Genomic DNA, 15,294 nt, shown 5'->3' with positions numbered 1-15,294 from the left:
CTGCTTTTCTTCTGCAAGGACTTGGCTTATCGGTGGCGGTACTGGGGAGTCAAGGACGGGACTAGGCGTAGCAGCAGGGACGTGAGCCCAATGCATGTTCTCTTTTTGTCCATCCTTCCTATAGGCTGCCATAGTCATCTTTCTAACAGGTCAATCTAACCATGGCCCTTCCCTGCTAAGAAGTCTCTGTTGCTTTCCCATTCCCTACATTGTAAAATCCAAGCTTTTGATTGAATCTGGTTTCATGGCATTCCATGATCTGGCTCCTGCATATTGTCTTTTCAGTAAACATCTTGCATGTTTTTATTCATGCTTTACATCTTGCTTGAATATCTTCCTACCTTTTCTATCTGGTAAACTCATCCTTCTATACTCAGCTCCAGTGTTACCACTTTTTTGAAGCTTTCTTGGTTCTCCCTGCCCATAGGCAGACAGTCCATTCCAATGTTATTCTTCCATTCAATTTTATTTGTCTCTCTGTTAATTAACTCACTGCATTGTGATCGCTTTGTGTGTGGTTGCCACACAGATTGGGAGTTTTTCAAAGACAGGTGCCCTACAGGTTTTTTTCTGTACCCCTGCCCCAGTATTGCACATAGACAGCTCTTACTGTTTCTTTCTTTCTTTTTTTTTTTTAAGAAGCGTTTATTTCTACACTGTAAGTTTCCAGTGACAAAAGGCAAATAATAGGCTATGTTGGCATTGGTCATTGCAGTGAGGCTAACAGGGGACATCAGTCCATAACTGCCTTGCACTCCTTTTCTTGTCTTTCCACCCTAGCCAGGAGGTTCCACTGAATAATAACTGCAGACCTCCGGGTAGCTGGGCTTTGGAATAAGTTCTTTGTTTAATCAGACAAATAATAAAAAAATAAAGAATATTTGAAGTGAGTATGGCAGAGACTGTTAATTGTCTTTGCCAATATTGACTCTCTCATTCGTTTTTTTTTTTTGGCTGCTCCGCTCGACATGCAGGATATTAGTTCCTCGACCAGGGATTGAACCTGTGCCCCCTGCAGTGGAAGTTCGGAGTCCTAACCACTGGACCGCCAGGGAATTCCCTCTCATTCTTTTTTTAATGATAGAATGCCTGAGTTTTAACAAGGCACATAGTCCCCCACCCTCTTTTGCAACCACGTGTGGCCACATGTCTAAGTTCTAACCAGTGGGATCTAAAGTGGAAGTGGTGCATCTACCACTTCTGGGGCCAGGTGCTTGAACAGAGTGGGTAAGTACTTCTCTTGCCCCCTTTCTCCTTCCTGCTAGCTGGGAGATTGTGAGAGTACAGCACTCTTTTTGGTCCCAGAGATGGAAGCGTAATGTTGAGTGAGGATGGCAAATTTCCACTCAGCCCCAGACTGCTCCCTACCAAACTATTATACGAGAGAGAAAGAAACTTCTCTTTGGTTTAATCTACTCTGCTCAGGGGTCTCTTAGTTTTAGCAGGTTTGCCTGTACCCTCACCAATGTAGGGAGGCTTCCAGGTGCTGCAGCATCAAGTGGCTTCTTGCTGCTGTTCCCAGACATCTCTTACGTCAGACTATTTACTGGGTTCCTGACAATTTTTGCCTTGCCTTGCCACTTAGCCCTAATTCCTGCTTCCCAGATGATTGCTTGAGTTCTCTCATGTACTTTTAAAGCATTTATTAATGTGAAAGTCACATAACATAAAATCAACCATTTTAAATTGAACAATTCAGTGGCATTTGAAACATTTACAATGTTGTACAACCATCACCTCTCTCTAGTTCCAAAACATTTTCATTACTCCACAGTTTCGATTTACCGATTAAGCAGTTTCTCCTCATTTCTCCCTCCCACTGGCAGCCATCAATCTGCATTCTGTCTCTGTGGATTTACCTGTTCTGGATATTTTATATAAATGGAGTCATACAATATGTGACCTTTTGTGTCTGGCTTCTTTAACTTAGCATAATATTTTGTAGCATGTGTCAGTACATCATTCTGTTTTTTTTTTTTTAAATTGTTGTTGTGGTAAAACGTATAGCATAAAATTAGCCATTTTAACCATTTTTAAGTGTATAATTCTGTGGCAATAATTACATTCACACCATTGTGCAACCGTTACCACTATCTATTTCCAAAACTTTTTCATCATCCCTGACAGAAACTCTCTACCCATTAAGCAATAACTCCCCATTTCCCCTTCCTCCTAGATCCTGTTAAACTCTAATCTGTTCTGTCTCCATGAATTTGTCTATTCTAGATATTTCATGTAAGTGGAGTCATACAATATTTGTCCTTTTGAGTCTGGCTTATTTCACTAAGCATAATGTTTATAAGGTTCATCCATGTTGTAGTATGTACCAGAAAACTTCGTTCCTTTTTATGGCTGGAAAATACCACTATTTGTTTATCCGTTTTCTGGTTATAGACGCTTTGGCTGTTTCTACTTTGTGGCTATTGTGAATAGTGCTGCTATGGACATGTGTGTACATGTACTTGTTTGAGTACCAGTTTTCAATTCTTTTGGCTGTATACCTAGGAGTGGAATTGTGGGGTTATATGGTAATTCTGTGTTTAACTTTTTTTTTTTTTTTTTTTTTTTTTTAATTGTATAGCTACTTTATTTATTTATTTATTTATTTTTGGCTGTGTTGGGTCTTCGGTTCGTGCGAGGGCTTTCTCTAGTTGCGGCAAGTGGGGGCCACTCTTCATCGCGGTGCGGGGACCGCTCTTCATCGCGGTGCGCGGGCCTTTCACTATCGCGGCCCCTCCCGTTGCGGGGCACAGGCTCCAGACGCGCAGGCTCAGTAGTTGTGGCTCACGGGCCCAGCTGCTCCGTGGCATGTGGGATCTTCCCAGACCAGGGCTCGAACCCGTGTCCCCTGCATTAGCAGGCAGATTCTCAACCACTGCGCCACCAGGGAAGCCCTGTGTTTAACTTTTTGAGGGACTGCCAAACTGTTTTCCACAGCAGCTGCACCATTTTACATTCCCAACAGCAATATGTAAGGGTTCCATTTCTCTACATCTTTGCCAACACTTGTTATTTTTTGGTTTGTTTGTTTTAATTACAGCTATCCTCGTGGGTGTGAAGTGACCTCTTATTGTGGTTTTGATTTGCATTTCCCTAATGCTAATGATGTTGAGTATCTTTCCATGTACTTGTTGGCCATGTATATTTCTTCTTTGGAGCAATGTCTGTTCAGGTCCTTTTTTTGTTTAAAATTAGGTTGTTTGTCTTTTTGTTGTTGAATTGTTAGAATTCTTTATATATTTTGGATACCAGATCCTTATCAGATATATGGTTTGCAAATATTCCTTCCCATTCTGTAGGGTGATTTTTCACTTTCTTGATAATGTTCTTTGATGCACAGTAGTTTTTAATTTTTATGGAGTCACATTTATCTATTTTTTCTTTTGTTACTCATGCCTTTTGTGTCATATCTAAGAATCCACTGCCAAATCTAAGGTAGTTAAGATTATCCCTTTGTTTTCTTCTAAGAGTTTTATGGTTTTAGCTCTTGGGTTGTTGATCCATTTTCAGTTAATTTTTGTATATAGCATGAGCCTAATGTATTTTTAAACCCTTGAATGTATGCTGTTGGAGTTTTTCCAGTCAGTAATGATTTTTGGATCTTCAGATTCCAATAGTTACAGAAGTTGTATTAGTTTCTGTTAGCTGACTTGCAGCTTCTCATCATAGGTGCATCTTAGAAGTCATTTCTTCCTCCTCAGATCCTATCTATTGATGTGCATTTGATAGTTCTAGGGCTACTTTGAGAGTAAGGCTACTGACTTTCAGTGTTGCCAGTCAGTTGAGTGACACACCCTTATGTGCAGGCAGTGGGATGCTGTGCTATGAGCTTGTCTTTATCTCCAGCCATGTGGAAGGGAGCAGGGCGAGGCCTGTTTGAAACAAGGCAAAGCTGCCAGGGGTCAGGGGAACAATGCTGTCAGGTAGCAAGTCTGTACTGAGCCCAGGCAGGTTCCCAGACTTGTGCATGGCTTGCTGAGAACCATGCAAAGCAGTAATGAATAGTAAAAAGGTATAATTTGGAGACAGAAACCTTGATTTCAAATTGGATGACTTCAGGTTAGTCACTTCTCTCTGAGCCTCAATGTCTTCAAATATACAGTGTGAATGCTGACCTCACAGGGTTGTTTTGTTTTTGGAGATCAGGAGAGATTATCAATGGAAACTGTAAAATACCATGCATTTTCTTTCTTTTTTTAAAAAAAATTATTTATTTTATTTAATTTATTTTTGGCTGCGTTGGGTCTTCGTTGCTGTGCGCGGGCTTTCTCTAGTTGTGGTGAGCGGGGGCTACTCTTTGTTGTGGCATGCGGGCTTCTCATTGTGGCGGCTTCTCTTGTTGCAGAGCACGGGCTCAGTAGTTATGGCTTGTGGGCTCTAGAGCGCAGGCTTAGTAGTTGTGGCGCATGGGCTTAGTCGCTCCATGGCATGTGGGATCTTCCCGGACCAGGGCTCGAACCCGTGTTCCCTGCATTGGCAGGCAGATTCTTTTTTTAAAAAATTAATTAATTAATTGTTTTTAATTTTAAAAATTATTTATTTATTTATTTTTTAAACATGTTTATTGGAGTATAATTGCTTTACAATGGTGTGTTAGTTTCTGCTTTATAACAAAGTGAGTCAGCTATACATATACATATATCCCCATATCGCCTCCCTCTTGTGTCTCCCTCCCACCCTCCCTAATCCACCCCTCTAGGTGGTGACAAAGCACTGAGTTGATCTCCCTGTGCTATGCGGCTGCTTCCTACTAGCTATCTGTTTTACATTTGGTAGTATATATAAGTCCATGCCACTCTCTCACTTCGTCCCAGCTTACCCTTCCCACTGCCACTGTCCTCAAGTCCATTCTCTACATCTGCGTCTTTATTCCTGTCCTGCCCCTAGGTTCTTCAGAACCATGTTTTTTTTTTTTTTTTTTAGATTCCATATATATGTGTTAGCATACGGTATTTGTTTTTCTCTTTCTGACTTACTTCACTCTGTATGACAGACTCTAGGTCCATCCACCTCACTACAAATAACTCAATTTCATTTCTTTTTATGGCTGAGTAATATTCCACTGTATAAATGTGCTACATCTTCTTTAACCATTCATCTGTCGTTGGACACTTAGGTTGGTTCCGTATCCTGGCTATTGTAAATAGAGCTGCAATGAACATTGTGGTACATGACTCTTCTTGAATTATGGTTTTCTCAGGGTATATGCCCAGTAGTGGGATTGCTGGGTCGTATGGTACTTCTATTTTTAGTTTTTTAAGGAACCTCCATATTGTTCTCCATAGTGGCTGTATCAATTTACATTCCCACCAACAGTGTAGGAAGGTTCCCTTTTCTCCACGCCCTCTCCAGCATTTATTGTTTGTAGATTTTTTGATGATGGTCATTCTGAGTGGTGTGAGGTGATACCTCATTGTAGTTTTGATTTGCATTTCTCTAATGATTAGTGATGTTGAGCATCCTTTCACGTGTTTGTTGGCAGTCTGTATATCTTCTTTGGAGAAATGTCTATTTAGGTCTTCTGCCCATTTTTGGATTAGGTTGTTTGTTTTTTTGTTATTGAGCTGCATGAGCTGCTTGTAAATCTTGGAGATGAATCCTTTGTCAGTTGCTTCGTTTGCTAATATTTTCTCCCATTCTGAGGGTTGTCTTTTCGTCTTGTTTATGGTTTCCTTTGCTGTGCAAAAGCTTTTACGTTTCATTAGGTCCCACTTGTTTATTTTTGTTTTTATTTCTATTTCTCTAGGAGGTGGGTTAAAAAGGATCTTGCTGTGATTTATGTCATAGAGTGTTCTGCCTATGTTTTCCTCTAAGAGTTTGATAGTGTCTGGCCTTACATTTAGGCCTTTAATCCATTTTGAGTTTATTTTTTGTATGGTGTTAGGGAGTGTTCTAATTTCATTCTTTTACATATAGCTGTCCAGTTTTCCCAGCACCACTTATTGAAGAGGCTGTCTTTTCTCCATGTATATTCTTGCCTCCTTTCTCAAAAATAAGGTGACCATATGTGGGTAGGTTTATCTCTGGGCTTTCTATCCTGTTCCATTGATCTATATTTCTGTTTTTGTGCCAGTACCATACTGTCTTGATGACTGTAGCTTTGTAGTACAGTCTGATGTCAGGGAGTCTGATTCCTCCAGCTCCGTTTTTCTTTCTCAAGATTGCTTTAGCTATTCGGGGTCTTTTGTGTTTCCATACAAATTGTGAAATTTTTTGTTCTATTTCTGTGAAAAATGCCATTGGTAGTTTGATAGGGATTGCATTGAATCTGTAGATTGCTTTGGGTAGTACAGTCATTTTCACAGTGTTGATTCTTCCAATCCAAGAACATGGTATATCTCTCCATCTGTTTGTATCATCTTTAATTTCTTTCCTCAGTGTCTTCTAGTTTTCTGCATACATACAGGTCTTTTGTCTCCTTAGGTAGGTTTATTCCTAGGTATTTTATTCTTTTTGTTGCAATGGTAAATGGGAGTGTTTCCTTAATTTCTCTTTCAGGTTTTTCATCATTAGTTTGTAGGAATGCAAGAGATATCTGTGCAGTAATTTTTTATCCTGCAACTTTACCACATTCATTGATTAGTTCTAGTAGTTTTCTGGTAGCATCTTTAGGATTCTCTATATATAGTAGTATCATGCCATCTGCAAACAGTGACAGCTTTACTTCTTCTTTTCTGATTTGGATTCCTTTTATTTCTTTTTCTTCTCTGATTGCTGTGGCTAAAACTTCCAAAACTATGTTGAATAATAGTGGTGAGAGTGGACAACCTTGTCTTGTTCCTATCTTAGTGGACATGGTTTCAGTTTTTCACCATTGAGAACGATGTTGTCTGTGGGTTTGTCATATATGGCCTTTATTACGTTGAGGTAAGTTCCCTCTATGAATACTTTCTGAAGGGTTTTTATCATAAATGGGTGTTGAATTTTGTCAAAAGCTTTTTCTGCATCTATTGAGATGATTGTATGGTTTTTATCCTTCAATTTGTTAATGTGGTGTATCCCATTGATTGATTTGCGTATATTGAGGAATCCTTGCATTTCTGGGATAAACCCCACTTGATCATGGTATATGATCATTTTAATGTGCTGTTGGATTCTGTTTGCTAGTATTTTGTTGAGGATTTTTGCGTCTATGTTCATCAGTGATATTGGCCTGTAGTTTTCTTTCTTTGTGACATCTTTGTCTGGTTTTGGTATCAGGGTGATGGTGGTCTTGTAGAATGAGTTTGGGAGTGTTCCTCCCTCTGGCAGGTGGATTCTTAACCACTGCGCCACCAGGGAAGCCCATACCATGAATTTTTGGGAATGTAATGAGGAGTCAAGGAGAAGACTAATTCTCCTGGGAGCTTTTTTCTTTTTCTTTTTCTTTTTTTTTTTTTAATATTCTTTCCCCAACTGTGATTTACAGTAAAGATTTGAGGTTTATTGACCAGATGGATGTTTTTCAATTTTTTTTCCAAATAATTTTACATTTGTTGTGACTCTTTTGCAAGTGACAGAAATACAGGTCAGACTGACTTATGAGAGGCACTTATGACTGAAGTAACTAAAAAGCCTAGAAGGAGATTTACCTTTAGACACGGCAAGATCCAGGGACTTGAATCATGTCATTTGGACCTAATCTCTCTCCTCTTGGCTCCGCTTTTCTTTGTTTTGGTGTTAGGCAGCCTCCACCCATGTAGTGGCAAAGGTAGTTGTCAGCTTTGGGTGTGTAATCTACCAGCTAAGCAACCACTATTGGAAAGATAATACCTCTTTCATGATGGTGCTGGCAGTCGTGGGTATGATTTTGGCTTGGGTCATTTGCCCACCCTAAAGTATCACTGTGACTGGAAGAATGCTGGACTTTCATTGGCCAACAGTTATATTCTACTCGTGGAACCCAGGGATCATGGTCAGCTACCCTGGAATCATGTGGACCGAGAGCAGGGGAGGGATGGTTCCCTCAGGGAAGATCAAGGTACATGTACTTAAAGAGGGCTTGGGAGGTGGGGAGATTGTTAAACCAGCAAAATTCATAGATGTCTGCTACATAATTGAGCCATTTTAATTTCTTTTTTTTTTTTAAGTGTGCTTCCAATATTTAAAACTCAACAAAGTAGAGCTGCTCTGCTTGAAGTAGTAGATATTGCCAAGGAACCTGAGTGGGAGGAGAGATCTGCAGAGCATAATTTGAAAACTGCTAGACAGTTTGTCCAATAAATATTTGTTTGCGATATGATAGTCACTGAATCCTTTCTTCCTGCCTTTCTGGCTTTATGTAGAAGAGATTGTATTTTCCTTCAAATCTGGGACAGTGAGGTAAGTAGCAGAGCCAGCTGTTGCCTGGGGTTGAAGATGCCAAGGACCTTGCTTAGCCTGGACACCAAACTGCCTTTTTTTTTTTTTAAGCCATGAGCCTTTCAAATTTAAATAGGGACTCCTAGAGAACAGGAAGAAATGACTTTACAATGTACTGGTTGATGTGAATGATGAAATATATTTGTATCCTAAGCATTTTGCAAGGGCTCAGTATGCTAGAATGTATAGCGCCATGAACTGGATTCTGTATTGTAAATTGAGTGAGGGTGAAAGCAGCCCTCATACATCAGCCAGCTGCATAAGGCAGCCAACAGCTGTCTTTATTTTTCTATTTTTGTTTTTTTAATGTGATAAAATTCACGTAACATAAAATTTGCCATTTAAAAATATACAATTCAGTGGTTTCTAACAATTTTGTGCAACATCTCCACTATCTAATTGCAGAATTTTCATCACCCCCAAAAGGAACCTTGTTACCCATTAAGCAGTCGCTCCCTATTCTCTAGTCCTTGGCGACCACTAATCTACTTTCCATCTGTGTGGATTTGCCTATTTTAGACATTTCATATAAATGGAATCATGTCTGGCTTCTTTAACTTAGTGTAATGTTAACATGTATTTATCTAATTACTTTCTTATGATACTTTTTAGAATTATCCCACAGACCTATCCTCAAATGTATAATTGGGATGCACATACTCAACAGTTGGAGTAGCACCCACATCAGATCCTTGACCTGTCACATAAGAGCTATCATAGTGGAGAAGGCCAAGTGGAAGCTTTTGAAACTGTTGCATTTTCCTCTGGCCAAGATAGTGAATCAAAACTAATATCATATTCTGTGAGGGATGGTGGAAATAGTGCTATCCTTAAGTATCTTAAGAATGCAGGGGTGGTGGTCCCTATTATGTCTACATTTAATTCACTAGTCTGCCCTCTTCTGCAAAACTGGATGGATTCTGGAGAACGTAGACCTCAGCAAGTTTAATTTAGTAGCCCCAATTATGGATACTGTGATGGATATGGTATCTCTGCTAGAGCAAATTAATATGGTATGTGGGCATTGGTTTGGTGAATGTGTTCTTTCTATCTCAATCAGAAAAAAAGGCCAAAAACAGTTTGCATTCTTGTGGAACAGGTATCATTACACCTCCATAGTTTTGCCGAGGGCTATATAAACACTTCCACTCTTCTACTCTTTGTCATAATATAGTCACAAGAGACTTGGACCATCTGGCCATCTCATAGAACATCACTTTGATCTGTTACATTGATGACATCATGCTAATCAGACAGCATGAACAAGAGGAGGTTAGCACATGGAGGCCTTGGTAAGATACATGTGCTCCACAGTGGGTACTGCCACATTCTTTGCCAAAGTAAGTGTATTTGTTTTTAAATATGTCCACAAATTATTTGATACCCCTCCCATCAAGAGGTGGAACCTAATTCCCCTCACTTTGACTCAGCTAGACCCTAGTAACTCAATTCTAACAAATAGAATAAAATGAAAGTGATGGTATATGACTTCAGCAACTAGGTCATAAAAGGTACTACTGTTTGTCTGTCTCACTGTCTCTTGGATCACTCACTCTGTTGGAAGCCCGCCTACATACTGTGAGGACACTCAAGCAGGCTATGGAACAGCCCACATGGAGAAGAACTGAGGCTTCCTGACCCACCCAGCACTGACTTGCTAGGAGTGTGAGTGAACCATCTTGGAAGCAGATCCTCCAGCCCCAGTCAGGTCTCTAGTGGCCCTAGCCCTTTATGAACCTTATGTGAGATCTGAGCCAGAACCCCCCAGTTAAGCCACTCTTTGTCCCTGACCCTCAGAAACTGCGTGTGATAATAAATGTTTATTGTTTTAAGCAACTTAGTTTTAGGGTAGTTATTATACAACAAGCGATACTAATACACAGTCCCACAAGCTGTGTGTGTGTACTAGTTTTTTGACATCCTTTTCAACATCTAATATTTCCCTATTTTTGTCATTTTAGCCATTCTGGTTGGTGTATAGTGTTCTCACGCTGTGGTTTTAATTTGTGATTCCCCAATGACTATGAAGTAGAGCATCTTTTCATTCATATATATCTATATACAGGTATATAGATATATACAAATACTGTCTGTATATACATACATACATACATACACACATACATATACACACACACACATAGTCTGGATTTATTATTTTGTAAAGCGTTCAAGTTTTTTGCCAACTTTTCTTTGGGTTGCTTGCCATTTTCTAGTTGGTTTGTAGGAGTTCATGTATTCTGGATCCAAGTCCTTTGTCTTATATGTATTGTGAATATCTTTTCTCAGTTTATCAACTTTTTCCTTCATGTTTAGGCCTTTTGGTGTCCTGTTCAAGAAAACTTTGCCTACTCCAAGATCATGAATATGTTCTCCTATTTTCTCATTTAAAAGCTTTATTGTTTTACCTTTCATGTTAGATCTGCTGTCCATTTGAAATTAATTTTTTTTTGATGGTGTGAGGTAGTGAGTCAAGGTATATTTCCCCCCCATATGGATATCCATTTGATCTAATACTATTTATTGAAAAGGTCATTCTTTCCCTTCTGTACTGTAGTGTCACCTTTGTTATGTCAGGTGACTGTTATGTGTGGCTGTGTTTCTGGACTCCATTCTATTCTATTGGCTATTTTTGTATCCTTGCATTGATACAACACTGTCTTAATTATTATTACAATAGGTTTTTTTTTGGATAAATTTTTTTATTTTTGGCTGCATTAGGTCTTCGTTGCTGCGCACGGGCTTTCTCTAGTTGCAGCGAGTGGGGGCTACTCTTCGTTGTGGTGCGTGGGCTTCTCATTTCACCCTTAGGGTTCACTTTAATGAAGTAAAGAGTGTTGCACATTCTATGGGTTTGCACAAAAGTATGATGACATATATCCATCGTTATAATGTCATTCAAAGTATTTCCACTGCTCATAAAAACTTCTGTACTCTGTGTATTCATCTCCTCTCTCCCCCCACACACGTGGCAACCATTGATCTTTTTATTGTCTCCATAGTTTTGCCTTTTCCAGAATTGGAATCCATTTTTCTTTTTCTTTTTTTTCCTTGAAAAGAGAGGTTCAAAGCCTTTATGTCTATAGGACCACTCATGGCCCACCCACGTGTGGACTGGACAGGCTCTAGGTGGCAAACTCCCCACATAAATACTGTAGCTTTTCTACCAGTATTGAGCTCTGACCCAGCAGCCACGTGGAGGTGCAGGGGGACATGTGTCAGGTATTTGTTCATAGGAAGGCCACAAGTTTTGTGTCCCTTGTCACAATGTACCCAGATTCCTGTTGGGTGTGTTGTAAACAGAGGAACCATTTCTTCAGGCCGCCTGCTCTGAGCACACCCCATATAGGGGATATTTCTTTTTTTGTACATTTTTCCTTTAGTGGCCCTTAAAAAGCAGTTCATTTTGTATTTCAGTATTTAACAGAATGTAGCAAATACATTTAACTGGCACATGAAGGGAAACTTACATTCTACAGTCTAGCAATCTCCCGAGCTCCATAGTTTGTAATTTTTATTTATTTTTTGTTTTAAATCTACGTTTTTTATAGTTTATTATTATTATTTTAAAATTAATTAATTAATTAATTTTTGGCTGCATTGCGTCTTTGTTGCTGCACGCGGGCTTTCTCTAGTTGCGGTGAGCAAGGGCTACTCTTCGTTGCGGTGCGTGGGCTTCTCATTGCGGTGGCTTCTCTCGTTGCAGAGCACGGGCTCTAGGCGTGCGGGCTTCTGTAGTTGTGGCACGCGGGCTTCAGTAGTTGTGGCTTACGGGCTGTAGTGCGCAGGCTTAGTAGTTGTGGCGCACGGGCTTAGTTGCTCCGCGGCATGTGGGATCTTCCTGGACCAGGACTCGAACCTGTGTCGCCTGCACTGGCAGGCGGATTCTTAACCACTGTGCCACCAGAGAAGCCCTATTCTTTTTAATCTGAAGAAATATTTTGTATATATTGTTCAAATCACGTTTGCTGGCAAATTAATGCAATTTACAAAATATTGCTTTTCATGTCCTATTTAATCCCATTTTTCACTGCAGCAAGAAGGAAATAGTGTTTCACCATTGATATGTGCCTTTTATTTTTCACTATTAAGCAGGAAACCTATAAAGAGACTTCTTAACTAGATTGAATATCTTCAGACTTTAAACATCACAGAAAATTTGTAGAGTTTTATCTTTAGATTTAATTTTTAGATGTATTTTTAATCATGATAGCTTTATTTCATCATTATTAAATACAAGGATTGGCAAACTACACTTACTTCTACAAATAAATCCATATTTTTTTTTTTTGTATATTATCTGTGGCTACCTTTGCACTAATGGCAGAGTTATTTAGTTACAATAGAATAGAGGATGTTTGGCCTGTGAGCCTGAAATATTTGCTGTCTGGCCCTTTATAGAAAATGTTTGCTGACCCCTGATTTAGTGTAACGTATCAAGACACAGTATACACTAAGGATGAAGTTCACTGTTAATGAGAAATGTAAATCCATCTTTCCAGAAGTTTTTTTGATAGTTTTCAAACTTTTTAGCCAACTTATTATTTGAACCAGTTAGATTGTTTTTACCCTGTAATGTAGCTGATAGAGAGTTTAGGAATAGAATTAGGAATAGAAAGGTCAGCTCTGTCATTTTCTTGTTATTTATTTTTGTGTGTAATTTTAATATTATCTTCAACCAATGGGGATTGTTTTTTATTTTTGTTTACTTATTTGCAAGAATCCTTTAAAATCATTTATCTATGTGGTGGGGGTTGGTTTAGTTGGGAAAAAAATAGAAACCATAATTTGTAAGTTTATTTAGTCAGACATGTATTAATTGCAGTACAGTATGTCATGGTATCCTGAAAGCACATGAGTAACTGCAGACAGACACTGTTGTTCTCCCTCGAACACTGTGGAACTTCCATTCTATTCTCAGGACACCTTATATGTAATAAATGATATGGAAACATTTGACAGATTCAGAGAGGGCATCATTGTTAGTCGTACATTTAATACTGGTTAAGTGTAATTCTTATATTTTAAGATTAAAAACAGGATAAAATAAGAGTTTTAATGTTTCTGTACTTTCATTGGAAAGTCTTGTGCATTCCAGTTAGGAGATGACTCTCTTAATATATACTGTTTGTGTAAATTCTTTCTGAATGTAAGCATAATCCCTGAATATAAATAAAAGGTTGTAGCATAATAAGAATTGAGCTCGAAGTCCGGCAAAGACTCTCTTGTGTGAATAGTACTATCAGCAACTATGGTTAGAGAATCTGGAGGCCAAACAAAGCCTCACTTAGGTGCTTCATCTGTTCTTGTCCTCTGTGGATAGCCATCTCTCTTCCAATAAGATTTTGTATCTGCAGCTAATTAAATCAAGAATAGAACCTTAGAATGGAGGGTACAGGACAGTGTCTTCCTGCCATTCTGTAAGCCACCAGAAACACGGCAATGAGCAAGACACTACCTAATAAGCTTCATTAGGTGGGGACTTACTTTGGGGAGTTGACAAAAATATGGAGTCACACTACCTGGGTTCAAATTCTGGACTTCTCGCTTTATTAGTTGTGTATTCTTAGGCAAGTTTACTTTAAACTCTCTGTGTCACAGTTTCCTTTTATGTTAAATGGGGAGAATGGTATCCAATTTATAAGGTTGTTACGAAAAATTAGTTAATCCATATACAGTGCTTAGGATAGTATCTGGCACATATGAAGTGCTCAGTGAATGTTTGTTAGCATTTCACTTTTTGAAGGTTCAGATTTTGTCGGTACACTGAGAATATTTGTCTCTTCAAGCAGAATCTCTTAACCAAGTTCACGAAGCTGATATATAAAAACCTCAAGAATACTGTGTTGGTATGACCAGTGCTTTTTTGCCTTTGGGTGGCAATGTGGAACACCAAATCCTAATCAGAAAGGTTATGGTGAACATGAAATTTGAATTAGGGCCATTAGTTAGATGAATCCAGTGTTTTGTGTATAATACCAAAGTAGCCAAAATGAATATTTATTACCTTTTCCTGTATTTAAGAATTTCTCCACTTAAAATGCCAGACATCTACTTTCAGCCTCTGTTGCAGCTTGCCGTAGGTTCTTTTGGTCTGATCCGCTTTCACGGACTTTGACTCTGAAGAGCTGGTGATGCAGGCAAGCAGGGGCTGCAGTGGTGATGGTGCACGTGGCAACATTGAGTGTCCAGAGCAGCAGTGGTAGTCGTATTGCAGTGGCTGGATCACAGTGGCTGGGGATAGTGGAGGTTGGCTGTGGAAGCAGAGGTGTCCTGACCAGACTAGTTCTACTGCCAGATTTTAGGTGTTGTTCTTGACATCCATCCCTGGGTTTTCCACTTCTCCAGGTGAGTCTGAGCTGCTCTTAAAATAAGGTGGTTTTTTTTGTTTGTTTGTTTTTTTCTGCTTAGACTATCTATAATCAGTTTTAGTTGCTGAACTTACAAACTAAGTTGTTCTTGCGACTAAGGACTCTGGCTGATACGGACGCTACAGTAGCCTGATGCATTCGTCTCACAGTAGGGATGGAAAGGTCATGGGAATTCAGCTGGAATGTTTGAAGTTCATTGGCTCCCTCTCTTTTGAGAGTGTTAGGGTCACTGTATTCCCAGGGCCTAGAATTGTGCCTGGTATATAGTAGGTGCTCAGTAAACCTCTGTAGAATGAATGAGTGATGGGTTCATTCTGCCAATGAACCCAATTGTTTGTCTGCCAATATGTGTATCTGTGATTGCTTTTTCTCAGCTTCTGGGGCTGTCCAAAACTTCCGGATGAAGTACAGATTTTTTTCTTTAGGTGTGTTAATACATATGTAATCCTATATAACAGTTACATTTTGTTGGTTTAGGAACTGTTTTGTCTTTTAAACTCATTTGGCTTATCTGTGCTCTGTGGGCGTTTTAGTTTAGCCCTGGGGTGTATGATTGTCTGTGATTTTTGTGTGTGTGTGTGTG

At 39.3% G+C, this 15,294-nt stretch overlaps 1 protein-coding gene and 1 non-coding gene across 9 annotated transcripts in view; one reads left to right on the top strand and one right to left on the bottom strand.

Moving 5' to 3' along the window:
• STIM1 (stromal interaction molecule 1) overlaps positions 1–15,294 on the top strand; it is a 197,487-nt gene that overhangs the window by 50,754 nt on the left and 131,439 nt on the right. The gene's annotated exons all lie outside the window — the stretch shown is intronic.
• Positions 11,554–11,683, bottom strand: LOC114236682 (small nucleolar RNA SNORA11). Its single transcript, XR_003622556.1, has one exon. It is a non-coding gene; the product is annotated as a small nucleolar RNA SNORA11 (small nucleolar RNA).

Source organism: Balaenoptera acutorostrata, chromosome 9, assembly GCF_949987535.1.
Source record: "Balaenoptera acutorostrata chromosome 9, mBalAcu1.1, whole genome shotgun sequence".
Lineage (NCBI taxonomy): Eukaryota > Metazoa > Chordata > Mammalia > Artiodactyla > Balaenopteridae > Balaenoptera > Balaenoptera acutorostrata.
This window is presented reverse-complemented; position numbering and strand designations above follow the sequence as displayed.